Raw genomic sequence first — 19996 nt, forward strand, 5'->3', positions numbered from 1 at the left:
TCCAAGAGAAGCAAATATTTCTCAGCATTTGAATGATTTCTCTGGCAATATAGACATGAAGATGGAAAATTCGACACTTCAGTAGTGTGTGGTCTATGTTTTCCATGTCTTGGATCAACATTAGACATTACAGGTTGACATTTTACAGGTTTTATTTCAATAATATTTAGCATGAAGTTTAATTCTCAAAAACACTAATCAATGCATTGGCTGGGAATTGAACACAGGTCAACTGCTTGGAAGGCAGCTATGCTACCACTATACCACCAATGCCCACTGTGTCAAAAGGACACCGCATTAGAACTAGAATGTCTAAGACTGTGCAAAGTTGTGCAAGGAAGAGTCCCCACATCCAGTCCAAGAACCCATCATTGTTGCACAGTAGCCCAAGCCATTCACCCGCCCAGCTATGACATCCCCTATGCTACCAATGCCGACTCTCTTGAAGCATTTCCACAGGAGAATTTCCCTGATGGTCTAATGGCTAGGATTTGGCGCTTTCACCGCCACGGTCCGGGTTCAATTCCCGGTCAGGGAATCCTCTATGTTCAAAAGGAAACTGGCATGAAACACTAGTTTAACCTACAATGACACACATCCTGAACCATTTTTCAAAGAGAGACCAACCTTGCGTGTTGACCGCATCCTAAAGAAGATAACCCCATGAATGAAAGCATCTGTCAGCATTGAATGATTTCTCTTACAAGACGAAAACGCCAACATTTCAGTAGTGTGAGCTAAGCTTTCCTTGTCATAGATCGACATTGGGCTTTTTACGTTGACACTCTACATGTTTTAATGAAATACTTTGACACAAGAAGGTTACTGAACATAACAAAAACAGCAATCAATGCATTGGCTGGGAATTGAACCCAGGTCAACTGCATGGCAAGCAGCTATGCTACCACTATACCACCAATGCCCACACAAGTGATGCTACCCCCACATTAAAGGTAGAATCTCCCAGCCTGTGCAAATTTCTGCAGGGAAGAGTTCCCGCCTCTAGTCCAAGAGCCCATCATTGTTGCACAGTGGCACAAGCCATTTACTTGCCCATGTATATGTTTATGCAGTAATTAATGTGCATTTGAACTATCAGCCCAGGAGTACTAGCAGCATGTGTGGGGCAGAGTTACCTGATCCATCTGGACATCTGTTTGACTTTTTAAAGTAGACACATGTTGCAGTCAAGAAGACAAACATCCCAATGGCAGCAAGATGAACAACACAACAAACTGAAGAAATTTGCTACGGTAAAAATAAATGGGCACTGTTCCAAAAATCAGAAATATCTACAACAAGGCCACATCAAAATTGCAGTCTTTTGCAACGTATGCTAATTCTTGTAGTCTGTTAAAAATGTTGTTTGCTTCATGCAGGAATTTCCCTGATGGTCTAATGGCTAGGATTTGGCGCTCTCACCGCCACGGTCCGGGTTCAATTCCCGGTCAGGGAATCCACCATGTTTAAAGGAGAACTCACCTGAAACCCTAGTTTAGCCTATGCACATAATGACACACATTATAAACCACTTTTCAATAGAGACTTATCTAAGACTTGAACCAACCTTGTCATTTGAACACATTCTAAACAAGGGATTCCAAGAGAAGCAAATATTTCTCAGCATTTGAATGATTTCTCTGGCAATATAGACATGAAGATGGAAAATTCGACACTTCAGTAGTGTGTGGGCTATGTTTTCCATGTCTTGGATCAACATTAGACATTACAGGTTGACATTTTACAGGTTTTATTTCAATAATATTTAGCATGAAGTTTAATTCTCAAAAACACTAATGAATGCATTGGCTGGGAATTGAACCCAGGTCAACTGCTTGGAAGGCAGCTATGCTACCACTATACCACCAATGCCCACTGTGTCAAAAGGACACCGCATTAAAACTAGAATGTCTAAGACTGTGCAAAGTTGTGCAAGGAAGAGTCCCCACATCCAGTCCAAGAACCCATCATTGTTGCACAGTAGCCCAAGCCATTCACCCGCCCAGCTATGACATCCCCTATGCTACCAATGCCGACTCTCTTGAAGCATTTCCACAGGAGAATTTCCCTGATGGTCTAATGGCTAGGATTTGGCGCTTTCACCGCCACGGTCCGGGTTCAATTCCCGGTCAGGGAATCCTCTATGTTCAAAAGGAAACTGGCATGAAACACTAGTTTAACCTACAATGACACACATCCTGAACCATTTTTCAAAGAGAGACCAACCTTGCGTGTTGACCACATCCTAAAGAAGATAACCCCATGAATGAAAGCATCTCTCAGCATTGAATGATTTCTCTTACAAGACGAAAACGCCAGCATTTCAGTAGTGTGAGCTAAGCTTTCCTTGTCATAGATCGACATTGGGCTTTTTACGTTGACACTCTACATGTTTTAATGAAATACTTTGACACAAGAAGGTTACTGAACATAACAAAAACAGCAATCAATGCATTGGCTGGGAATTGAACCCAGGTCAACTGCATGGCAAGCAGCTATGCTACCACTATACCACCAATGCCCACACAAGTGATGCTACCCCCACATTAAAGGTAGAATCTCCCAGCCTGTGCAAATTTCTGCAGGGAAGAGTTCCCGCCTCTAGTCCAAGAGCCCATCATTGTTGCACAGTGGCACAAGCCATTTACTTGCCCATGTATATGTTTATGCAGTAATTAATGTGCATTTGAACTATCAGCCCAGGAGTACTAGCAGCATGTGTGGGGCAGAGTTACCTGATCCATCTGGACATCTGTTTGACTTTTTAAAGTAGACACATGTTGCAGTCAAGAAGACAAACATCCCAATGGCAGCAAGATGAACAACACAACAAACTGAAGAAATTTGCTACGGTAAAAATAAATGGGCACTGTTCCAAAAATCAGAAATATCTACAACAAGGCCACATCAAAATTGCAGTCTTTTGCAACGTATGCTAATTCTTGTAGTCTGTTAAAAATGTTGTTTGCTTCATGCAGGAATTTCCCTGATGGTCTAATGGCTAGGATTTGGCGCTCTCACCGCCACGGTCCGGGTTCAATTCCCGGTCAGGGAATCCACCATGTTTAAAGGAGAACTCACCTGAAACCCTAGTTTAGCCTATGCACATAATGACACACATTATAAACCACTTTTCAATAGAGACTTATCTAAGACTTGAACCAACCTTGTCATTTGAACACATTCTAAACAAGGGATTCCAAGAGAAGCAAATATTTCTCAGCATTTGAATGATTTCTCTGGCAATATAGACATGAAGATGGAAAATTCGACACTTCAGTAGTGTGTGGGCTATGTTTTCCATGTCTTGGATCAACATTAGACATTACAGGTTGACATTTTACAGGTTTTATTTCAATAATATTTAGCATGAAGTTTAATTCTCAAAAACACTAATCAATGCATTGGCTGGGAATTGAACACAGGTCAACTGCTTGGAAGGCAGCTATGCTACCACTATACCACCAATGCCCACTGTGTCAAAAGGACACCGCATTAGAACTAGAATGTCTAAGACTGTGCAAAGTTGTGCAAGGAAGAGTCCCCACATCCAGTCCAAGAACCCATCATTGTTGCACAGTAGCCCAAGCCATTCACCCGCCCAGCTATGACATCCCCTATGCTACCAATGCCGACTCTCTTGAAGCATTTCCACAGGAGAATTTCCCTGATGGTCTAATGGCTAGGATTTGGCGCTTTCACCGCCACGGTCCGGGTTCAATTCCCGGTCAGGGAATCCTCTATGTTCAAAAGGAAACTGGCATGAAACACTAGTTTAACCTACAATGACACACATCCTGAACCATTTTTCAAAGAGAGACCAACCTTGCGTGTTGACCACATCCTAAAGAAGATAACCCCATGAATGAAAGCATCTCTCAGCATTGAATGATTTCTCTTACAAGACGAAAACGCCAGCATTTCAGTAGTGTGAGCTAAGCTTTCCTTGTCATAGATCGACATTGGGCTTTTTACGTTGACACTCTACATGTTTTAATGAAATACTTTGACACAAGAAGGTTACAGAACATAACAAAAACAGCAATCAATGCATTGGCTGGGAATTGAACCCAGGTCAACTGCATGGCAAGCAGCTATGCTACCACTATACCACCAATGCCCACACAAGTGATGCTACCCCCACATTAAAGGTACAATCTCCCAGCCTGTGCAAATTTCTGCAGGGAAGAGTTCCCGCCTCTAGTCCAAGAGCCCATCATTGTTGCACAGTGGCACAAGCCATTTACTTGCCCATGTATATGTTTATGCAGTAATTAATGTGCATTTGAACTATCAGCCCAGGAGTACTAGCAGCATGTGTGGGGCAGAGTTACCTGATCCATCTGGACATCTGTTTGACTTTTTAAAGTAGACACATGTTGCAGTCAAGAAGACAAACATCCCAATGGCAGCAAGATGAACAACACAACAAACTGAAGAAATTTGCTACGGTAAAAATAAATGGGCACTGTTCCAAAAATCAGAAATATCTACAACAAGGCCACATCAAAATTGCAGTCTTTTGCAACGTATGCTAATTCTTGTAGTCTGTTAAAAATGTTGTTTGCTTCATGCAGGAATTTCCCTGATGGTCTAATGGCTAGGATTTGGCGCTCTCACCGCCACGGTCCGGGTTCAATTCCCGGTCAGGGAATCCACCATGTTTAAAGGAGAACTCACCTGAAACCCTAGTTTAGCCTATGCACATAATGACACACATTATAAACCACTTTTCAATAGAGACTTATCTAAGACTTGAACCAACCTTGTCATTTGAACACATTCTAAACAAGGGATTCCAAGAGAAGCAAATATTTCTCAGCATTTGAATGATTTCTCTGGCAATATAGACATGAAGATGGAAAATTCGACACTTCAGTAGTGTGTGGGCTATGTTTTCCATGTCTTGGATCAACATTAGACATTACAGGTTGACATTTTACAGGTTTTATTTCAATAATATTTAGCATGAAGTTTAATTCTCAAAAACACTAATCAATGCATTGGCTGGGAATTGAACACAGGTCAACTGCTTGGAAGGCAGCTATGCTACCACTATACCACCAATGCCCACTGTGTCAAAAGGACACCGCATTAGAACTAGAATGTCTAAGACTGTGCAAAGTTGTGCAAGGAAGAGTCCCCACATCCAGTCCAAGAACCCATCATTGTTGCACAGTAGCCCAAGCCATTCACCCGCCCAGCTATGACATCCCCTATGCTACCAATGCCGACTCTCTTGAAGCATTTCCACAGGAGAATTTCCCTGATGGTCTAATGGCTAGGATTTGGCGCTTTCACTGCCACGGTCCGGGTTCAATTCCCGGTCAGGGAATCCTCTATGTTCAAAAGGAAACTGGCATGAAACACTAGTTTAACCTACAATGACACACATCCTGAACCATTTTTCAAAGAGAGACCAACCTTGCGTGTTGACCACATCCTAAAGAAGATTACCCCATGAATGAAAGCATCTCTCAGCATTGAATGATTTCTCTTACAAGACGAAAACGCCAGCATTTCAGTAGTGTGAGCTAAGCTTTCCTTGTCATAGATCGACATTGGGCTTTTTACGTTGACACTCTACATGTTTTAATGAAATACTTTGACACAAGAAGGTTACTGAACATAACAAAAACAGCAATCAATGCATTGGCTGGGAATTGAACCCAGGTCAAATGCATGGCAAGCAGCTATGCTACCACTATACCACCAATGCCCACACAAGTGATGCTACCCCCACATTAAAGGTAGAATCTCCCAGCCTGTGCAAATTTCTGCAGGGAAGAGTTCCCGCCTCTAGTCCAAGAGCCCATCATTGTTGCACAGTGGCACAAGCCATTTACTTGCCCATGTATATGTTTATGCAGTAATTAATGTGCATTTGAACTATCAGCCCAGGAGTACTAGCAGCATGTGTGGGGCAGAGTTACCTGATCCATCTGGACATCTGTTTGACTTTTTAAAGTAGACACATGTTGCAGTCAAGAAGACAAACATCCCAATGGCAGCAAGATGAACAACACAACAAACTGAAGAAATTTGCTACGGTAAAAATAAATGGGCACTGTTCCAAAAATCAGAAATATCTACAAGAAGGCCACATCAAAATTGCAGTCTTTTGCAACGTATGCTAATTCTTGTAGTCTGTTAAAAATGTTGTTTGCTTCATGCAGGAATTTCCCTGATGGTCTAATGGCTAGGATTTGGCGCTCTCACCGCCACGGTCCGGGTTCAATTCCCGGTCAGGGAATCCACCATGTTTAAAGGAGAACTCACCTGAAACCCTAGTTTAGCCTATGCACATAATGACACACATTATAAACCACTTTTCAATAGAGACTGATCTAAGACTTGAACCAACCTTGTCATTTGAACACATTCTAAACAAGGGATTCCAAGAGAAGCAAACATTTCTCAGCATTGAATGATTTCTCTGGCAATATAGACATGAAGATGGAAAATTCGACACTTCAGTAGTGTGTGGGCTATGTTTTCCATGTCTTGGATCAACATTAGACATTACAGGTTGACATTGTACAGGTTTTATTTCAATAATATTTAGCATGAAGTTTAATTCTCAAAAACACTAATCAATGAATTGGCTGGGAATTGAACCCAGGTCAACTGCTTGGAAGGCAGCTATGCTACCACTATACCACCAATGCCCACTGTGTCAAAAGGACACTGCATTAAAACTAGAATGTCTAAGACTGTGCAAAGTTGTGCAAGGAAGAGTCCCCACATCCAGTCCAAGAACCCATCATTGTTGCACAGTAGCCCAAGCCATTCACCCGCCCAGCTATGACATCCCCTATGCCACCAATGCCAACTCTCTTGAAGCATTTCCACAGGAGAATTTCCCTGATGGTCTAATGGCTAGGATTTGGCGCTTTCACCGCCACGGTCCAGGTTCAATTCCCGGTCAGGGAATCCTCTATGTTCAAAAGGAAACTGGCATGAAACACTAGTTTAACCTACAATGACACACATCCTGAACCATTTTTCAAAGAGAGACCAACCTTGCGTGTTGACCACATCCTAAAGAAGATAACCCCATGAATGAAAGCATCTCTCAGCATTGAATGATTTCTCTTACAAGACGAAAACGCCAGCATTTCAGTAGTGTGAGCTAAGCTTTCCTTGTCATAGATCGACATTGGGCTTTTTACGTTGACACTCTACATGTTTTAATGAAATACTTTGACACAAGAAGGTTACTGAACATAACAAAAACAGCAATCAATGCATTGGCTGGGAATTGAACCCAGGTCAACTGCATGGCAAGCAGCTATGCTACCACTATACCACCAATGCCCACGCAAGTGATGCTACCCCCACATTAAAGGTAGAATCTCCCAGCCTGTGCAAATTTCTGCAGGGAAGAGTTCCCGCCTCTAGTCCAAGAGCCCATCATTGTTGCACAGTGGCACAAGCCATTTACTTGCCCATGTATATGTTTATGCAGTAATTAATGTGCATTTGAACTATCAGCCCAGGAGTACTAGCAGCATGTGTGGGGCAGAGTTACCTGATCCATCTGGACATCTGTTTGACTTTTTAAAGTAGACACATGTTGCAGTCAAGAAGACAAACATCCCAATGGCAGCAAGATGAACAACACAACAAACTGAAGAAATTTGCTACGGTAAAAATAAATGGGCACTGTTCCAAAAATCAGAAATATCTACAAGAAGGCCACATCAAAATTGCAGTCTTTTGCAACGTATGCTAATTCTTGTAGTCTGTTAAAAATGTTGTTTGCTTCATGCAGGAATTTCCCTCATGGTCTAATGGCTAGGATTTGGCGCTCTCACCGCCACGGTCCGGGTTCAATTCCCGGTCAGGGAATCCACCATGTTTAAAGGAGAACTCACCTGAAACCCTAGTTTAGCCTATGCACATAATGACACACATTATAAACCACTTTTCAATAGAGACTTATCTAAGACTTGAACCAACCTTGTCATTTGAACACATTCTAAACAAGGGATTCCAAGAGAAGCAAACATTTCTCAGCATTGAATGATTTCTCTGGCAATATAGACATGAAGATGGAAAATTCGACACTTCAGTAGTGTGTGGGCTATGTTTTCCATGTCTTGGATCAACATTAGACATTACAGGTTGACATTGTACAGGTTTTATTTCAATAATATTTAGCATGAAGTTTAATTCTCAAAAACACTAATCAATGAATTGGCTGGGAATTGAACCCAGGTCAACTGCTTGGAAGGCAGCTATGCTACCACTATACCACCAATGCCCACTGTGTCAAAAGGACACTGCATTAAAACTAGAATGTCTAAGACTGTGCAAAGTTGTGCAAGGAAGAGTCCCCACATCCAGTCCAAGAACCCATCATTGTTGCACAGTAGCCCAAGCCATTCACCCGCCCAGCTATGACATCCCCTATGCCACCAATGCCAACTCTCTTGAAGCATTTCCACAGGAGAATTTCCCTGATGGTCTAATGGCTAGGATTTGGCGCTTTCACTGCCACGGTCCGGGTTCAATTCCCGGTCAGGGAATCCTCTATGTTCAAAAGGAAACTGGCATGAAACACTAGTTTAACCTACAATGACACACATCCTGAACCATTTTTCAAAGAGAGACCAACCTTGCGTGTTGACCACATCCTAAAGAAGATAACCCCATGAATGAAAGCATCTCTCAGCATTGAATGATTTCTCTTACAAGACGAAAACGCCAGCATTTCAGTAGTGTGAGCTAAGCTTTCCTTGTCATAGATCGACATTGGGCTTTTTACGTTGACACTCTACATGTTTTAATGAAATACTTTGACACAAGAAGGTTACTGAACATAACAAAAACAGCAATCAATGCATTGGCTGGGAATTGAACCCAGGTCAACTGCATGGCAAGCAGCTATGCTACCACTATACCACCAATGCCCACACAAGTGATGCTACCCCCACATTAAAGGTAGAATCTCCCAGCCTGTGCAAATTTCTGCAGGGAAGAGTTCCCGCCTCTAGTCCAAGAGCCCATCATTGTTGCACAGTGGCACAAGCCATTTACTTGCCCATGTATATGTTTATGCAGTAATTAATGTGCATTTGAACTATCAGCCCAGGAGTACTAGCAGCATGTGTGGGGCAGAGTTACCTGATCCATCTGGACATCTGTTTGACTTTTTAAAGTAGACACATGTTGCAGTCAAGAAGACAAACATCCCAATGGCAGCAAGATGAACAACACAACAAACTGAAGAAATTTGCTACGGTAAAAATAAATGGGCACTGTTCCAAAAATCAGAAATATCTACAAGAAGGCCACATCAAAATTGCAGTCTTTTGCAACGTATGCTAATTCTTGTAGTCTGTTAAAAATGTTGTTTGCTTCATGCAGGAATTTCCCTGATGGTCTAATGGCTAGGATTTGGCGCTCTCACCGCCACGGTCCGGGTTCAATTCCCGGTCAGGGAATCCACCATGTTTAAAGGAGAACTCACCTGAAACCCTAGTTTAGCCTATGCACATAATGACACACATTATAAACCACTTTTCAATAGAGACTTATCTAAGACTTGAACCAACCTTGTCATTTGAACACATTCTAAACAAGGGATTCCAAGAGAAGCAAACATTTCTCAGCATTGAATGATTTCTCTGGCAATATAGACATGAAGATGGAAAATTCGACACTTCAGTAGTGTGTGGGCTATGTTTTCCATGTCTTGGATCAACATTAGACATTACAGGTTGACATTCTACAGGTTTTATTTCAATAATATTTAGCATGAAGTTTAATTCTCAAAAACACTAATCAATGCATTGGCTGGGAATTGAACCCAGGTCAACTGCTTGGAAGGCAGCTATGCTACCACTATACCACCAATGCCCACTGTGTCAAAAGGACACCGCATTAGAACTAGAATGTCTAAGACTGTGCAAAGTTGTGCAAGGAAGAGTCCCCACATCCAGTCCAAGAACCCATCATTGTTGCACAGTAGCCCAAGCCATTCACCCGCCCAGCTATGACATCCCCTATGCCACCAATGCCAACTCTCTTGAAGCATTTCCACAGGAGAATTTCCCTGATGGTCTAATGGCTAGGATTTGGCGCTTTCACCGCCACGGTCCGGGTTCAATTCCCGGTCAGGGAATCCTCTATGTTCAAAAGGAAACTGGCATGAAACACTAGTTTAACCTACAATGACACACATCCTGAACCATTTTTCAAAGAGAGACCAACCTTGCGTGTTGACCACATCCTAAAGAAGATAACCCCATGAATGAAAGCATCTCTCAGCATTGAATGATTTCTCTTACAAGACGAAAACACCAGCATTTCAGTAGTGTGAGCTAAGCTTTCCTTGTCATAGATCGACATTGGGCTTTTTACGTTGACACTCTACATGTTTTAATGAAATACTTTGACACAAGAAGGTTACTGAACATAACAAAAACAGCAATCAATGCATTGGCTGGGAATTGAACCCAGGTCAACTGCATGGCAAGCAGCTATGCTACCACTATACCACCAATGCCCACACAAGTGATGCTACCCCCACATTAAAGGTAGAATCTCCCAGCCTGTGCAAATTTCTGCAGGGAAGAGTTCCCGCCTCTAGTCCAAGAGCCCATCATTGTTGCACAGTGGCACAAGCCATTTACTTGCCCATGTATATGTTTATGCAGTAATTAATGTGCATTTGAACTATCAGCCCAGGAGTACTAGCAGCATGTGTGGGGCAGAGTTACCTGATCCATCTGGACATCTGTTTGACTTTTTAAAGTAGACACATGTTGCAGTCAAGAAGACAAACATCCCAATGGCAGCAAGATGAACAACACAACAAACTGAAGAAATTTGCTACGGTAAAAATAAATGGGCACTGTTCCAAAAATCAGAAATATCTACAAGAAGGCCACATCAAAATTGCAGTCTTTTGCAACGTATGCTAATTCTTGTAGTCTGTTAAAAATGTTGTTTGCTTCATGCAGGAATTTCCCTGATGGTCTAATGGCTAGGATTTGGCGCTCTCACCGCCACGGTCCGGGTTCAATTCCCGGTCAGGGAATCAACCATGTTTAAAGGAGAACTCACCTGAAACCCTAGTTTTGCCTATGCACATAATGACACACATTATAAACCACTTTTCAATAGAGACTTATCTAAGACTTGAACCAACCTTGTCATTTGAACACATTCTAAACAAGGGATTCCAAGAGAAGCAAATAGTTCTCAGCATTTGAATGATTTCTCTGGCAATATAGACATGAAGATGGAAAATTCGACACTTCAGTAGTGTGTGGGCTATGTTTTCCATGTCTTGGATCAACATTAGACATTACAGGTTGACATTTTACAGGTTTTATTTCAATAATATTTAGCATGAAGTTTAATTCTCAAAAACACTAATCAATGCATTGGCTGGGAATTGAACCCAGGTCAACTGCTTGGAAGGCAGCTATGCTACCACTATACCACCAATGCCCACTGTGTCAAAAGGACACCGCATTAGAACTAGAATGTCTAAGACTGTGCAAAGTTGTGCAAGGAAGAGTCCCCACATCCAGTCCAAGAACCCATCATTGTTGCACAGTAGCCCAAGCCATTCACCCGCCCAGCTATGACATCCCCTATGCTACCAATGCCGACTCTCTTGAAGCATTTCCACAGGAGAATTTCCCTGATGGTCTAATGGCTAGGATTTGGCGCTTTCACCGCCACGGTCCGGGTTCAATTCCCGGTCAGGGAATCCTCTATGTTCAAAAGGAAACTGGCATGAAACACTAGTTTAACCTACAATGACACACATCCTGAACCATTTTTCAAAGAGAGACCAACCTTGCGTGTTGACCACATCCTAAAGAAGATAACCCCATGAATGAAAGCATCTCTCAGCATTGAATGATTTCTCTTACAAGACGAAAACACCAGCATTTCAGTAGTGTGAGCTAAGCTTTCCTTGTCATAGATCGACATTGGGCTTTTTACGTTGACACTCTACATGTTTTAATGAAATACTTTGACACAAGAAGGTTACTGAACATAACAAAAACAGCAATCAATGCATTGGCTGGGAATTGAACCCAGGTCAACTGCATGGCAAGCAGCTATGCTACCACTATACCACCAATGCCCACACAAGTGATGCTACCCCCACATTAAAGGTAGAATCTCCCAGCCTGTGCAAATTTCTGCAGGGAAGAGTTCCCGCCTCTAGTCCAAGAGCCCATCATTGTTGCACAGTGGCACAAGCCATTTACTTGCCCATGTATATGTTTATGCAGTAATTAATGTGCATTTGAACTATCAGCCCAGGAGTACTAGCAGCATGTGTGGGGCAGAGTTACCTGATCCATCTGGACATCTGTTTGACTTTTTAAAGTAGACACATGTTGCAGTCAAGAAGACAAACATCCCAATGGCAGCAAGATGAACAACACAACAAACTGAAGAAATTTGCTACGGTAAAAATAAATGGGCACTGTTCCAAAAATCAGAAATATCTACAAGAAGGCCACATCAAAATTGCAGTCTTTTGCAACGTATGCTAATTCTTGTAGTCTGTTAAAAATGTTGTTTGCTTCATGCAGGAATTTCCCTGATGGTCTAATGGCTAGGATTTGGCGCTCTCACCGCCACGGTCCGGGTTCAATTCCCGGTCAGGGAATCAACCATGTTTAAAGGAGAACTCACCTGAAACCCTAGTTTAGCCTATGCACATAATGACACACATTATAAACCACTTTTCAATAGAGACTTATCTAAGACTTGAACCAACCTTGTCATTTGAACACATTCTAAACAAGGGATTCCAAGAGAAGCAAATAGTTCTCAGCATTTGAATGATTTCTCTGGCAATATAGACATGAAGATGGAAAATTCGACACTTCAGTAGTGTGTGGGCTATGTTTTCCATGTCTTGGATCAACATTAGACATTACAGGTTGACATTTTACAGGTTTTATTTCAATAATATTTAGCATGAAGTTTAATTCTCAAAAACACTAATCAATGCATTGGCTGGGAATTGAACCCAGGTCAACTGCTTGGAAGGCAGCTATGCTACCACTATACCACCAATGCCCACTGTGTCAAAAGGACACCGCATTAGAACTAGAATGTCTAAGACTGTGCAAAGTTGTGCAAGGAAGAGTCCCCACATCCAGTCCAAGAACCCATCATTGTTGCACAGTAGCCCAAGCCATTCACCCGCCCAGCTATGACATCCCCTATGCTACCAATGCCGACTCTCTTGAAGCATTTCCACAGGAGAATTTCCCTGATGGTCTAATGGCTAGGATTTGGCGCTTTCACCGCCACGGTCCGGGTTCAATTCCCGGTCAGGGAATCCTCTATGTTCAAAAGGAAACTGGCATGAAACACTAGTTTAACCTACAATGACACACATCCTGAACCATTTTTCAAAGAGAGACCAACCTTGCGTGTTGACCACATCCTAAAGAAGATAACCCCATGAATGAAAGCATCTCTCAGCATTGAATGATTTCTCTTACAAGACGAAAACACCAGCATTTCAGTAGTGTGAGCTAAGCTTTCCTTGTCATAGATCGACATTGGGCTTTTTACGTTGACACTCTACATGTTTTAATGAATTACTTTGACACAAGAAGGTTACTGAACATAACAAAAACAGCAATCAATGCATTGGCTGGGAATTGAACCCAGGTCAACTGCATGGCAAGCAGCTATGCTACCACTATACCACCAATGCCCACACAAGTGATGCTACCCCCACATTAAAGGTACAATCTCCCAGCCTGTGCAAATTTCTGCAGGGAAGAGTTCCCGCCTCTAGTCCAAGAGCCCATCATTGTTGCACAGTGGCACAAGCCATTTACTTGTCCATGTATATGTTTATGCAGTAATTAATGTGCATTTGAACTATCAGCCCAGGAGTACTAGCAGCATGTGTGGGGCAGAGTTACCTGATCCATCTGGACATCTGTTTGACTTTTTAAAGTAGACACATGTTGCAGTCAAGAAGACAAACATCCCAATGGCAGCAAGATGAACAACACAACAAACTGAAGAAATTTGCTACGGTAAAAATAAATGGGCACTGTTCCAAAAATCAGAAATATCTACAAGAAGGCCACATCAAAATTGCAGTCTTTTGCAACGTATGCTAATTCTTGTAGTCTGTTAAAAATGTTGTTTGCTTCATGCAGGAATTTCCCTGATGGTCTAATGGCTAGGATTTGGCGCTCTCACCGCCACGGTCCGGGTTCAATTCCCGGTCAGGGAATCCACCATGTTTAAAGGAGAACTCACCTGAAACCCTAGTTTAGCCTATGCACATAATGACACACATTATAAACCACTTTTCAATAGAGACTTATCTAAGACTTGAACCAACCTTGTCATTTGAACACATTCTAAACAAGGGATTCCAAGAGAAGCAAACATTTCTCAGCATTGAATGATTTCTCTGGCAATATAGACATGAAGATGGAAAATTCGACACTTCAGTAGTGTGTGGGCTATGTTTTCCATGTCTTGGATCAACATTAGACATTACAGGTTGACATTCTACAGGTTTTATTTCAATAATATTTAGCATGAAGTTTAATTCTCAAAAACACTAATCAATGCATTGGCTGGGAATTGAACCCAGGTCAACTGCTTGGAAGGCAGCTATGCTACCACTATACCACCAATGCCCACTGTGTCAAAAGGACACCGCATTAAAACTAGAATGTCTAAGACTGTGCAAAGTTGTGCAAGGAAGAGTCCCCACATCCAGTCCAAGAACCCATCATCGTTGCACAGTAGCCCAAGCCATTCACCCGCCCAGCTATGACATCCCCTATGCCACCAATGCCAACTCTCTTGAAGCATTTCCACAGGAGAATTTCCCTGATGGTCTAATGGCTAGGATTTGGCGCTTTCACCGCCACGGTCCGGGTTCAATTCCCGGTCAGGGAATCTTCTATGTTCAAAAGGAAACTGGCATGAAACACTAGTTTAACCTACAATGACACACATCCTGAACCATTTTTCAAAGAGAGACCAACCTTGCGTGTTGACCACATCCTAAAGAAGATAACCCCATGAATGAAAGCATCTCTCAGCATTGAATGATTTCTCTTACAAGACGAAAACACCAGCATTTCAGTAGTGTGAGCTAAGCTTTCCTTGTCATAGATCGACATTGGGCTTTTTACGTTGACACTCTACATGTTTTAATGAAATACTTTGACACAAGAAGGTTACTGAACATAACAAAAACAGCAATCAATGCATTGGCTGGGAATTGAACCCAGGTCAACTGCATGGCAAGCGGCTATGCTACCACTATACCACCAATGCCCACACAAGTGATGCTACCCCCACATTAAAGGTAGAATCTCCCAGCCTGTGCAAATTTCTGCAGGGAAGAGTTCCCGCCTCTAGTCCAAGAGCCCATCATTGTTGCACAGTGGCACAAGCCATTTACTTGCCCATGTATATGTTTATGCAGTAATTAATGTGCATTTGAACTATCAGCCCAGGAGTACTAGCAGCATGTGTGGGGCAGAGTTACCTGATCCATCTGGACATCTGTTTGACTTTTTAAAGTAGACACATGTTGCAGTCAAGAAGACAAACATCCCAATGGCAGCAAGATGAACAACACAACAAACTGAAGAAATTTGCTACGGTAAAAATAAATGGGCACTGTTCCAAAAATCAGAAATATCTACAACAAGGCCACATCAAAATTGCAGTCTTTTGCAACGTATGCTAATTCTTGTAGTCTGTTAAAAATGTTGTTTGCTTCATGCAGGAATTTCCCTGATGGTCTAATGGCTAGGATTTGGCGCTCTCACCGCCACGGTCCGGGTTCAATTCCCGGTCAGGGAATCCACCATGTTTAAAGGAGAACTCACCTGAAACCCTAGTTTAGCCTATGCACATAATGACACACATTATAAATCACTTTTCAATAGAGACTTATCTAAGACTTGAACCAACCTTGTCATTTGAACACATTCTAAACAAGGGATTCCAAGAGAAGCAAATATTTCTCAGCATTTGAATGATTTCTCTGGCAATATAGACATGAAGATGGAAAATTCAACACTTCAGTAGTGTGTGGGCTATGTTTTCCATGTCTTGGATCAACATTAGACATTACAGGTTGACATTTTACAGGTTTTATTTCAATAATATTTAGCATGAAGTTTAATTCTCAAAAACACTAATCAATGCATTGGCTGGGAATTGAACACAGGTCAACTGCTTGGAAGGCAGCTATGCTACCACTATACCACCAATGCCCACTGTGTCAAAAGGACACCGCATTAGAACTAGAATGTCTAAGACTGTGCAAAGTTGTGCAAGGAAGAGTCCCCACATCCAGTCCAAGAACCCATCATTGTTGCACAGTAGCCCAAGCCATTCACCCGCCCAGCTATGACATCCCCTATGCTACCAATGCCGACTCTCTTGAAGCATTTCCACAGGAGAATTTCCCTGATGGTCTAATGGCTAGGATTTGGCGCTTTCACCGCCACGGTCCGGGTTCAATTCCCGGTCAGGGAATCCTCTATGTTCAAAAGGAAACTGGCATGAAACACTAGTTTAACCTACAATGACACACATCCTGAACCATTTTTCAAAGAGAGACCAACCTTGCGTGTTGACCGCATCCTAAAGAAGATAACCCCATGAATGAAAGCATCTGTCAGCATTGAATGATTTCTCTTACAAGACGAAAACGCCAACATTTCAGTAGTGTGAGCTAAGCTTTCCTTGTCATAGATCGACATTGGGCTTTTTACGTTGACACTCTACATGTTTTAATGAAATACTTTGACACAAGAAGGTTACTGAACATAACAAAAACAGCAATCAATGCATTGGCTGGGAATTGAACCCAGGTCAACTGCATGGCAAGCAGCTATGCTACCACTATACCACCAATGCCCACACAAGTGATGCTACCCCCACATTAAAGGTAGAATCTCCCAGCCTGTGCAAATTTCTGCAGGGAAGAGTTCCCGCCTCTAGTCCAAGAGCCCATCATTGTTGCACAGTGGCACAAGCCATTTACTTGCCCATGTATATGTTTATGCAGTAATTAATGTGCATTTGAACTATCAGCCCAGGAGTACTAGCAGCATGTGTGGGGCAGAGTTACCTGATCCATCTGGACATCTGTTTGACTTTTTAAAGTAGACACATGTTGCAGTCAAGAAGACAAACATCCCAATGGCAGCAAGATGAACAACACAACAAACTGAAGAAATTTGCTACGGTAAAAATAAATGGGCACTGTTCCAAAAATCAGAAATATCTACAAGAAGGCCACATCAAAATTGCAGTCTTTTGCAACGTATGCTAATTCTTGTAGTCTGTTAAAAATGTTGTTTGCTTCATGCAGGAATTTCCCTGATGGTCTAATGGCTAGGATTTGGCGCTCTCACCGCCACGGTCCGGGTTCAATTCCCGGTCAGGGAATCCACCATGTTTAAAGGAGAACTCACCTGAAACCCTAGTTTAGCCTATGCACATAATGACACACATTATAAACCACTTTTCAATAGAGACTGATCTAAGACTTGAACCAACCTTGTCATTTGAACACATTCTAAACAAGGGATTCCAAGAGAAGCAAACATTTCTCAGCATTGAATGATTTCTCTGGCAATATAGACATGAAGATGGAAAATTCGACACTTCAGTAGTGTGTGGGCTATGTTTTCCATGTCTTGGATCAACATTAGACATTACAGGTTGACATTTTACAGGTTTTATTTCAATAATATTTAGCATGAAGTTTAATTCTCAAAAACACTAATCAATGCATTGGCTGGGAATTGAACACAGGTCAACTGCTTGGAAAGCAGCTATGCTACCAATATACCACCAATGCCCACTGTGTCAAAAGGACACCGCATTAGAACTAGAATGTCTAAGACTGTGCAAAGTTGTGCAAGGAAGAGTCCCCACATCCAGTCCAAGAACCCATCATTGTTGCACAGTAGCCCAAGCCATTCACCCGCCCAGCTATGACATCCCCTATGCTACCAATGCCGACTCTCTTGAAGCATTTCCACAGGAGAATTTCCCTGATGGTCTAATGGCTAGGATTTGGCGCTTTCACCGCCACGGTCCGGGTTCAATTCCCGGTCAGGGAATCCTCTATGTTCAAAAGGAAACTGGCATGAAACACTAGTTTAACCTACAATGACACACATCCTGAACCATTTTTCAAAGAGAGACCAACCTTGCGTGTTGACCACATCCTAACGAAGATAACCCCATGAATGAAAGCATCTCTCAGCATTGAATGATTTCTCTTACAAGACGAAAACGCCAGCATTTCAGTAGTGTGAGCTAAGCTTTCCTTGTCATAGATCGACATTGGGCTTTTTACGTTGACACTCTACATGTTTTAATGAAATACTTTGACACAAGAAGGTTACTGAACATAACAAAAACAGCAATCAATGCATTGGCTGGGAATTGAACCCAGGTCAACTGCATGGCAAGCAGCTATGCTACCACTATACCACCAATGCCCACACAAGTGATGCTACCCCCACATTAAAGGTAGAATCTCCCAGCCTGTGCAAATTTCTGCAGGGAAGAGTTCCCGCCTCTAGTCCAAGAGCCCATCATTGTTGCACAGTGGCACAAGCCATTTACTTGCCCATGTATATGTTTATGCAGTAATTAATGTGCATTTGAACTATCAGCCCAGGAGTACTAGCAGCATGTGTGGGGCAGAGTTACCTGATCCATCTGGACATCTGTTTGACTTTTTAAAGTAGACACATGTTGCAGTCAAGAAGACAAACATCCCAATGGCAGCAAGATGAACAACACAACAAACTGAAGAAATTTGCTACGGTAAAAATAAATGGGCACTGTTCCAAAAATCAGAAATATCTACAACAAGGCCACATCAAAATTGCAGTCTTTTGCAACGTATGCTAATTCTTGTAGTCTGTTAAAAATGTTGTTTGCTTCATGCAGGAATTTCCCTGATGGTCTAATGGCTAGGATTTGGCGCTCTCACCGCCACGGTCCGGGTTCAATTCCCGGTCAGGGAATCCACCATGTTTAAAGGAGAACTCACCTGAAACCCTAGTTTAGCCTATGCACATAATGACACACATTATAAACCACTTTTCAATAGAGACTGATCTAAGACTTGAACCAACCTTGTCATTTGAACACATTCTAAACAAGGGATTCCAAGAGAAGCAAACATTTCTCAGCATTGAATGATTTCTCTGGCAATATAGACATGAAGATGGAAAATTCGACACTTCAGTAGTGTGTGGGCTATGTTTTCCATGTCTTGGATCAACATTAGACATTACAGGTTTTCATTCTACAGGTTTTATTTCAATAATATTTAGCATGAAGTTTAATTCTCAAAAACACTAATCAATGCATTGGCTGGGAATTGAACACAGGTCAACTGCTTGGAAAGCAGCTATGCTACCAATATACCACCAATGCCCACTGTGTCAAAAGGACACCGCATTAGAACTAGAATGTCTAAGACTGTGCAAAGTTGTGCAAGGAAGAGTCCCCACATCCAGTCCAAGAACCCATCATTGTTGCACAGTAGCCCAAGCCATTCACCCGCCCAGCTATGACATCCCCTATGCTACCAATGCCGACTCTCTTGAAGCATTTCCACAGGAGAATTTCCCTGATGGTCTAATGGCTAGGAATTGGCGCTTTCACCGCCACGGTCCGGGTTCAATTCCCGGTCAGGGAATCCTCTATGTTCAAAAGGAAACTGGCATGAAACACTAGTTTAACCTACAATGACACACATCCTGAACCATTTTTCAAAGAGAGACCAACCTTGCGTGTTGACCACATCCTAAAGAAGATAACCCCATGAATGAAAGCATCTCTCAGCATTGAATGATTTCTCTTACAAGACGAAAACGCCAGCATTTCAGTAGTGTGAGCTAAGCTTTCCTTGTCATAGATCGACATTGGGCTTTTTACGTTGACACTCTACATGTTTTAATGAATTACTTTGACA

General features: G+C 42.2%; 48 non-coding genes across 48 annotated transcripts; 25 read left to right on the plus strand and 23 right to left on the minus strand.

The window, feature by feature from the left end:
• Nucleotides 1-202: 202 nt before the first annotated feature.
• Nucleotides 203-273, minus strand: trnag-ucc (transfer RNA glycine (anticodon UCC)). Its single transcript has one exon. It is a non-coding gene; the product is annotated as a tRNA-Gly (tRNA).
• Nucleotides 274-466: 193 nt separating this feature from the next.
• On the plus strand, nt 467-538 carry trnae-uuc (transfer RNA glutamic acid (anticodon UUC)). Its single transcript has one exon. It is a non-coding gene; the product is annotated as a tRNA-Glu (tRNA).
• A 313-nt stretch (nt 539-851) lies between these two features.
• trnag-gcc (transfer RNA glycine (anticodon GCC)) lies at nt 852-922 on the minus strand. Its single transcript has one exon. It is a non-coding gene; the product is annotated as a tRNA-Gly (tRNA).
• Nucleotides 923-1384: 462 nt separating this feature from the next.
• On the plus strand, nt 1385-1456 carry trnae-cuc (transfer RNA glutamic acid (anticodon CUC)). The gene has a single exon. It is a non-coding gene; the product is annotated as a tRNA-Glu (tRNA).
• A 345-nt stretch (nt 1457-1801) lies between these two features.
• Nucleotides 1802-1872, minus strand: trnag-ucc (transfer RNA glycine (anticodon UCC)). Its single transcript has one exon. It is a non-coding gene; the product is annotated as a tRNA-Gly (tRNA).
• A 193-nt stretch (nt 1873-2065) lies between these two features.
• trnae-uuc (transfer RNA glutamic acid (anticodon UUC)) lies at nt 2066-2137 on the plus strand. Its single transcript has one exon. It is a non-coding gene; the product is annotated as a tRNA-Glu (tRNA).
• A 313-nt stretch (nt 2138-2450) lies between these two features.
• Nucleotides 2451-2521, minus strand: trnag-gcc (transfer RNA glycine (anticodon GCC)). Its single transcript has one exon. It is a non-coding gene; the product is annotated as a tRNA-Gly (tRNA).
• Nucleotides 2522-2983: 462 nt separating this feature from the next.
• On the plus strand, nt 2984-3055 carry trnae-cuc (transfer RNA glutamic acid (anticodon CUC)). The gene has a single exon. It is a non-coding gene; the product is annotated as a tRNA-Glu (tRNA).
• A 345-nt stretch (nt 3056-3400) lies between these two features.
• Nucleotides 3401-3471, minus strand: trnag-ucc (transfer RNA glycine (anticodon UCC)). Its single transcript has one exon. It is a non-coding gene; the product is annotated as a tRNA-Gly (tRNA).
• A 193-nt stretch (nt 3472-3664) lies between these two features.
• trnae-uuc (transfer RNA glutamic acid (anticodon UUC)) lies at nt 3665-3736 on the plus strand. Its single transcript has one exon. It is a non-coding gene; the product is annotated as a tRNA-Glu (tRNA).
• Nucleotides 3737-4049: 313 nt separating this feature from the next.
• Nucleotides 4050-4120, minus strand: trnag-gcc (transfer RNA glycine (anticodon GCC)). Its single transcript has one exon. It is a non-coding gene; the product is annotated as a tRNA-Gly (tRNA).
• A 462-nt stretch (nt 4121-4582) lies between these two features.
• On the plus strand, nt 4583-4654 carry trnae-cuc (transfer RNA glutamic acid (anticodon CUC)). Its single transcript has one exon. It is a non-coding gene; the product is annotated as a tRNA-Glu (tRNA).
• A 345-nt stretch (nt 4655-4999) lies between these two features.
• trnag-ucc (transfer RNA glycine (anticodon UCC)) lies at nt 5000-5070 on the minus strand. The gene has a single exon. It is a non-coding gene; the product is annotated as a tRNA-Gly (tRNA).
• Nucleotides 5071-5263: 193 nt separating this feature from the next.
• Nucleotides 5264-5335, plus strand: trnae-uuc (transfer RNA glutamic acid (anticodon UUC)). Its single transcript has one exon. It is a non-coding gene; the product is annotated as a tRNA-Glu (tRNA).
• A 313-nt stretch (nt 5336-5648) lies between these two features.
• Nucleotides 5649-5719, minus strand: trnag-gcc (transfer RNA glycine (anticodon GCC)). The gene has a single exon. It is a non-coding gene; the product is annotated as a tRNA-Gly (tRNA).
• Nucleotides 5720-6181: 462 nt separating this feature from the next.
• Nucleotides 6182-6253, plus strand: trnae-cuc (transfer RNA glutamic acid (anticodon CUC)). Its single transcript has one exon. It is a non-coding gene; the product is annotated as a tRNA-Glu (tRNA).
• A 344-nt stretch (nt 6254-6597) lies between these two features.
• Nucleotides 6598-6668, minus strand: trnag-ucc (transfer RNA glycine (anticodon UCC)). The gene has a single exon. It is a non-coding gene; the product is annotated as a tRNA-Gly (tRNA).
• A 193-nt stretch (nt 6669-6861) lies between these two features.
• Nucleotides 6862-6933, plus strand: trnae-uuc (transfer RNA glutamic acid (anticodon UUC)). Its single transcript has one exon. It is a non-coding gene; the product is annotated as a tRNA-Glu (tRNA).
• Nucleotides 6934-7246: 313 nt separating this feature from the next.
• Nucleotides 7247-7317, minus strand: trnag-gcc (transfer RNA glycine (anticodon GCC)). The gene has a single exon. It is a non-coding gene; the product is annotated as a tRNA-Gly (tRNA).
• Nucleotides 7318-7779: 462 nt separating this feature from the next.
• On the plus strand, nt 7780-7851 carry trnae-cuc (transfer RNA glutamic acid (anticodon CUC)). Its single transcript has one exon. It is a non-coding gene; the product is annotated as a tRNA-Glu (tRNA).
• Nucleotides 7852-8195: 344 nt separating this feature from the next.
• trnag-ucc (transfer RNA glycine (anticodon UCC)) lies at nt 8196-8266 on the minus strand. Its single transcript has one exon. It is a non-coding gene; the product is annotated as a tRNA-Gly (tRNA).
• Nucleotides 8267-8459: 193 nt separating this feature from the next.
• Nucleotides 8460-8531, plus strand: trnae-uuc (transfer RNA glutamic acid (anticodon UUC)). The gene has a single exon. It is a non-coding gene; the product is annotated as a tRNA-Glu (tRNA).
• A 313-nt stretch (nt 8532-8844) lies between these two features.
• trnag-gcc (transfer RNA glycine (anticodon GCC)) lies at nt 8845-8915 on the minus strand. The gene has a single exon. It is a non-coding gene; the product is annotated as a tRNA-Gly (tRNA).
• A 462-nt stretch (nt 8916-9377) lies between these two features.
• Nucleotides 9378-9449, plus strand: trnae-cuc (transfer RNA glutamic acid (anticodon CUC)). The gene has a single exon. It is a non-coding gene; the product is annotated as a tRNA-Glu (tRNA).
• A 344-nt stretch (nt 9450-9793) lies between these two features.
• trnag-ucc (transfer RNA glycine (anticodon UCC)) lies at nt 9794-9864 on the minus strand. The gene has a single exon. It is a non-coding gene; the product is annotated as a tRNA-Gly (tRNA).
• Nucleotides 9865-10057: 193 nt separating this feature from the next.
• Nucleotides 10058-10129, plus strand: trnae-uuc (transfer RNA glutamic acid (anticodon UUC)). The gene has a single exon. It is a non-coding gene; the product is annotated as a tRNA-Glu (tRNA).
• A 313-nt stretch (nt 10130-10442) lies between these two features.
• trnag-gcc (transfer RNA glycine (anticodon GCC)) lies at nt 10443-10513 on the minus strand. The gene has a single exon. It is a non-coding gene; the product is annotated as a tRNA-Gly (tRNA).
• A 462-nt stretch (nt 10514-10975) lies between these two features.
• Nucleotides 10976-11047, plus strand: trnae-cuc (transfer RNA glutamic acid (anticodon CUC)). Its single transcript has one exon. It is a non-coding gene; the product is annotated as a tRNA-Glu (tRNA).
• Nucleotides 11048-11392: 345 nt separating this feature from the next.
• On the minus strand, nt 11393-11463 carry trnag-ucc (transfer RNA glycine (anticodon UCC)). Its single transcript has one exon. It is a non-coding gene; the product is annotated as a tRNA-Gly (tRNA).
• Nucleotides 11464-11656: 193 nt separating this feature from the next.
• Nucleotides 11657-11728, plus strand: trnae-uuc (transfer RNA glutamic acid (anticodon UUC)). Its single transcript has one exon. It is a non-coding gene; the product is annotated as a tRNA-Glu (tRNA).
• Nucleotides 11729-12041: 313 nt separating this feature from the next.
• Nucleotides 12042-12112, minus strand: trnag-gcc (transfer RNA glycine (anticodon GCC)). Its single transcript has one exon. It is a non-coding gene; the product is annotated as a tRNA-Gly (tRNA).
• Nucleotides 12113-12574: 462 nt separating this feature from the next.
• Nucleotides 12575-12646, plus strand: trnae-cuc (transfer RNA glutamic acid (anticodon CUC)). Its single transcript has one exon. It is a non-coding gene; the product is annotated as a tRNA-Glu (tRNA).
• A 345-nt stretch (nt 12647-12991) lies between these two features.
• Nucleotides 12992-13062, minus strand: trnag-ucc (transfer RNA glycine (anticodon UCC)). The gene has a single exon. It is a non-coding gene; the product is annotated as a tRNA-Gly (tRNA).
• Nucleotides 13063-13255: 193 nt separating this feature from the next.
• On the plus strand, nt 13256-13327 carry trnae-uuc (transfer RNA glutamic acid (anticodon UUC)). The gene has a single exon. It is a non-coding gene; the product is annotated as a tRNA-Glu (tRNA).
• A 313-nt stretch (nt 13328-13640) lies between these two features.
• On the minus strand, nt 13641-13711 carry trnag-gcc (transfer RNA glycine (anticodon GCC)). The gene has a single exon. It is a non-coding gene; the product is annotated as a tRNA-Gly (tRNA).
• A 462-nt stretch (nt 13712-14173) lies between these two features.
• On the plus strand, nt 14174-14245 carry trnae-cuc (transfer RNA glutamic acid (anticodon CUC)). The gene has a single exon. It is a non-coding gene; the product is annotated as a tRNA-Glu (tRNA).
• A 344-nt stretch (nt 14246-14589) lies between these two features.
• On the minus strand, nt 14590-14660 carry trnag-ucc (transfer RNA glycine (anticodon UCC)). The gene has a single exon. It is a non-coding gene; the product is annotated as a tRNA-Gly (tRNA).
• Nucleotides 14661-14853: 193 nt separating this feature from the next.
• trnae-uuc (transfer RNA glutamic acid (anticodon UUC)) lies at nt 14854-14925 on the plus strand. Its single transcript has one exon. It is a non-coding gene; the product is annotated as a tRNA-Glu (tRNA).
• A 313-nt stretch (nt 14926-15238) lies between these two features.
• On the minus strand, nt 15239-15309 carry trnag-gcc (transfer RNA glycine (anticodon GCC)). Its single transcript has one exon. It is a non-coding gene; the product is annotated as a tRNA-Gly (tRNA).
• Nucleotides 15310-15771: 462 nt separating this feature from the next.
• On the plus strand, nt 15772-15843 carry trnae-cuc (transfer RNA glutamic acid (anticodon CUC)). Its single transcript has one exon. It is a non-coding gene; the product is annotated as a tRNA-Glu (tRNA).
• Nucleotides 15844-16188: 345 nt separating this feature from the next.
• Nucleotides 16189-16259, minus strand: trnag-ucc (transfer RNA glycine (anticodon UCC)). The gene has a single exon. It is a non-coding gene; the product is annotated as a tRNA-Gly (tRNA).
• A 193-nt stretch (nt 16260-16452) lies between these two features.
• Nucleotides 16453-16524, plus strand: trnae-uuc (transfer RNA glutamic acid (anticodon UUC)). Its single transcript has one exon. It is a non-coding gene; the product is annotated as a tRNA-Glu (tRNA).
• A 313-nt stretch (nt 16525-16837) lies between these two features.
• trnag-gcc (transfer RNA glycine (anticodon GCC)) lies at nt 16838-16908 on the minus strand. The gene has a single exon. It is a non-coding gene; the product is annotated as a tRNA-Gly (tRNA).
• A 462-nt stretch (nt 16909-17370) lies between these two features.
• Nucleotides 17371-17442, plus strand: trnae-cuc (transfer RNA glutamic acid (anticodon CUC)). Its single transcript has one exon. It is a non-coding gene; the product is annotated as a tRNA-Glu (tRNA).
• Nucleotides 17443-18050: 608 nt separating this feature from the next.
• On the plus strand, nt 18051-18122 carry trnae-uuc (transfer RNA glutamic acid (anticodon UUC)). The gene has a single exon. It is a non-coding gene; the product is annotated as a tRNA-Glu (tRNA).
• A 313-nt stretch (nt 18123-18435) lies between these two features.
• On the minus strand, nt 18436-18506 carry trnag-gcc (transfer RNA glycine (anticodon GCC)). Its single transcript has one exon. It is a non-coding gene; the product is annotated as a tRNA-Gly (tRNA).
• Nucleotides 18507-18968: 462 nt separating this feature from the next.
• Nucleotides 18969-19040, plus strand: trnae-cuc (transfer RNA glutamic acid (anticodon CUC)). The gene has a single exon. It is a non-coding gene; the product is annotated as a tRNA-Glu (tRNA).
• Nucleotides 19041-19648: 608 nt separating this feature from the next.
• On the plus strand, nt 19649-19720 carry trnae-uuc (transfer RNA glutamic acid (anticodon UUC)). Its single transcript has one exon. It is a non-coding gene; the product is annotated as a tRNA-Glu (tRNA).
• Nucleotides 19721-19996: the final 276 nt, after the last annotated feature.

This window comes from Oryzias latipes, chromosome 1, assembly GCF_053564925.1.
Source record: "Oryzias latipes strain Hd-rR chromosome 1, Olatipes_Hd-rR_3.1".
Taxonomy (NCBI): domain Eukaryota; kingdom Metazoa; phylum Chordata; class Actinopteri; order Beloniformes; family Adrianichthyidae; genus Oryzias; species Oryzias latipes.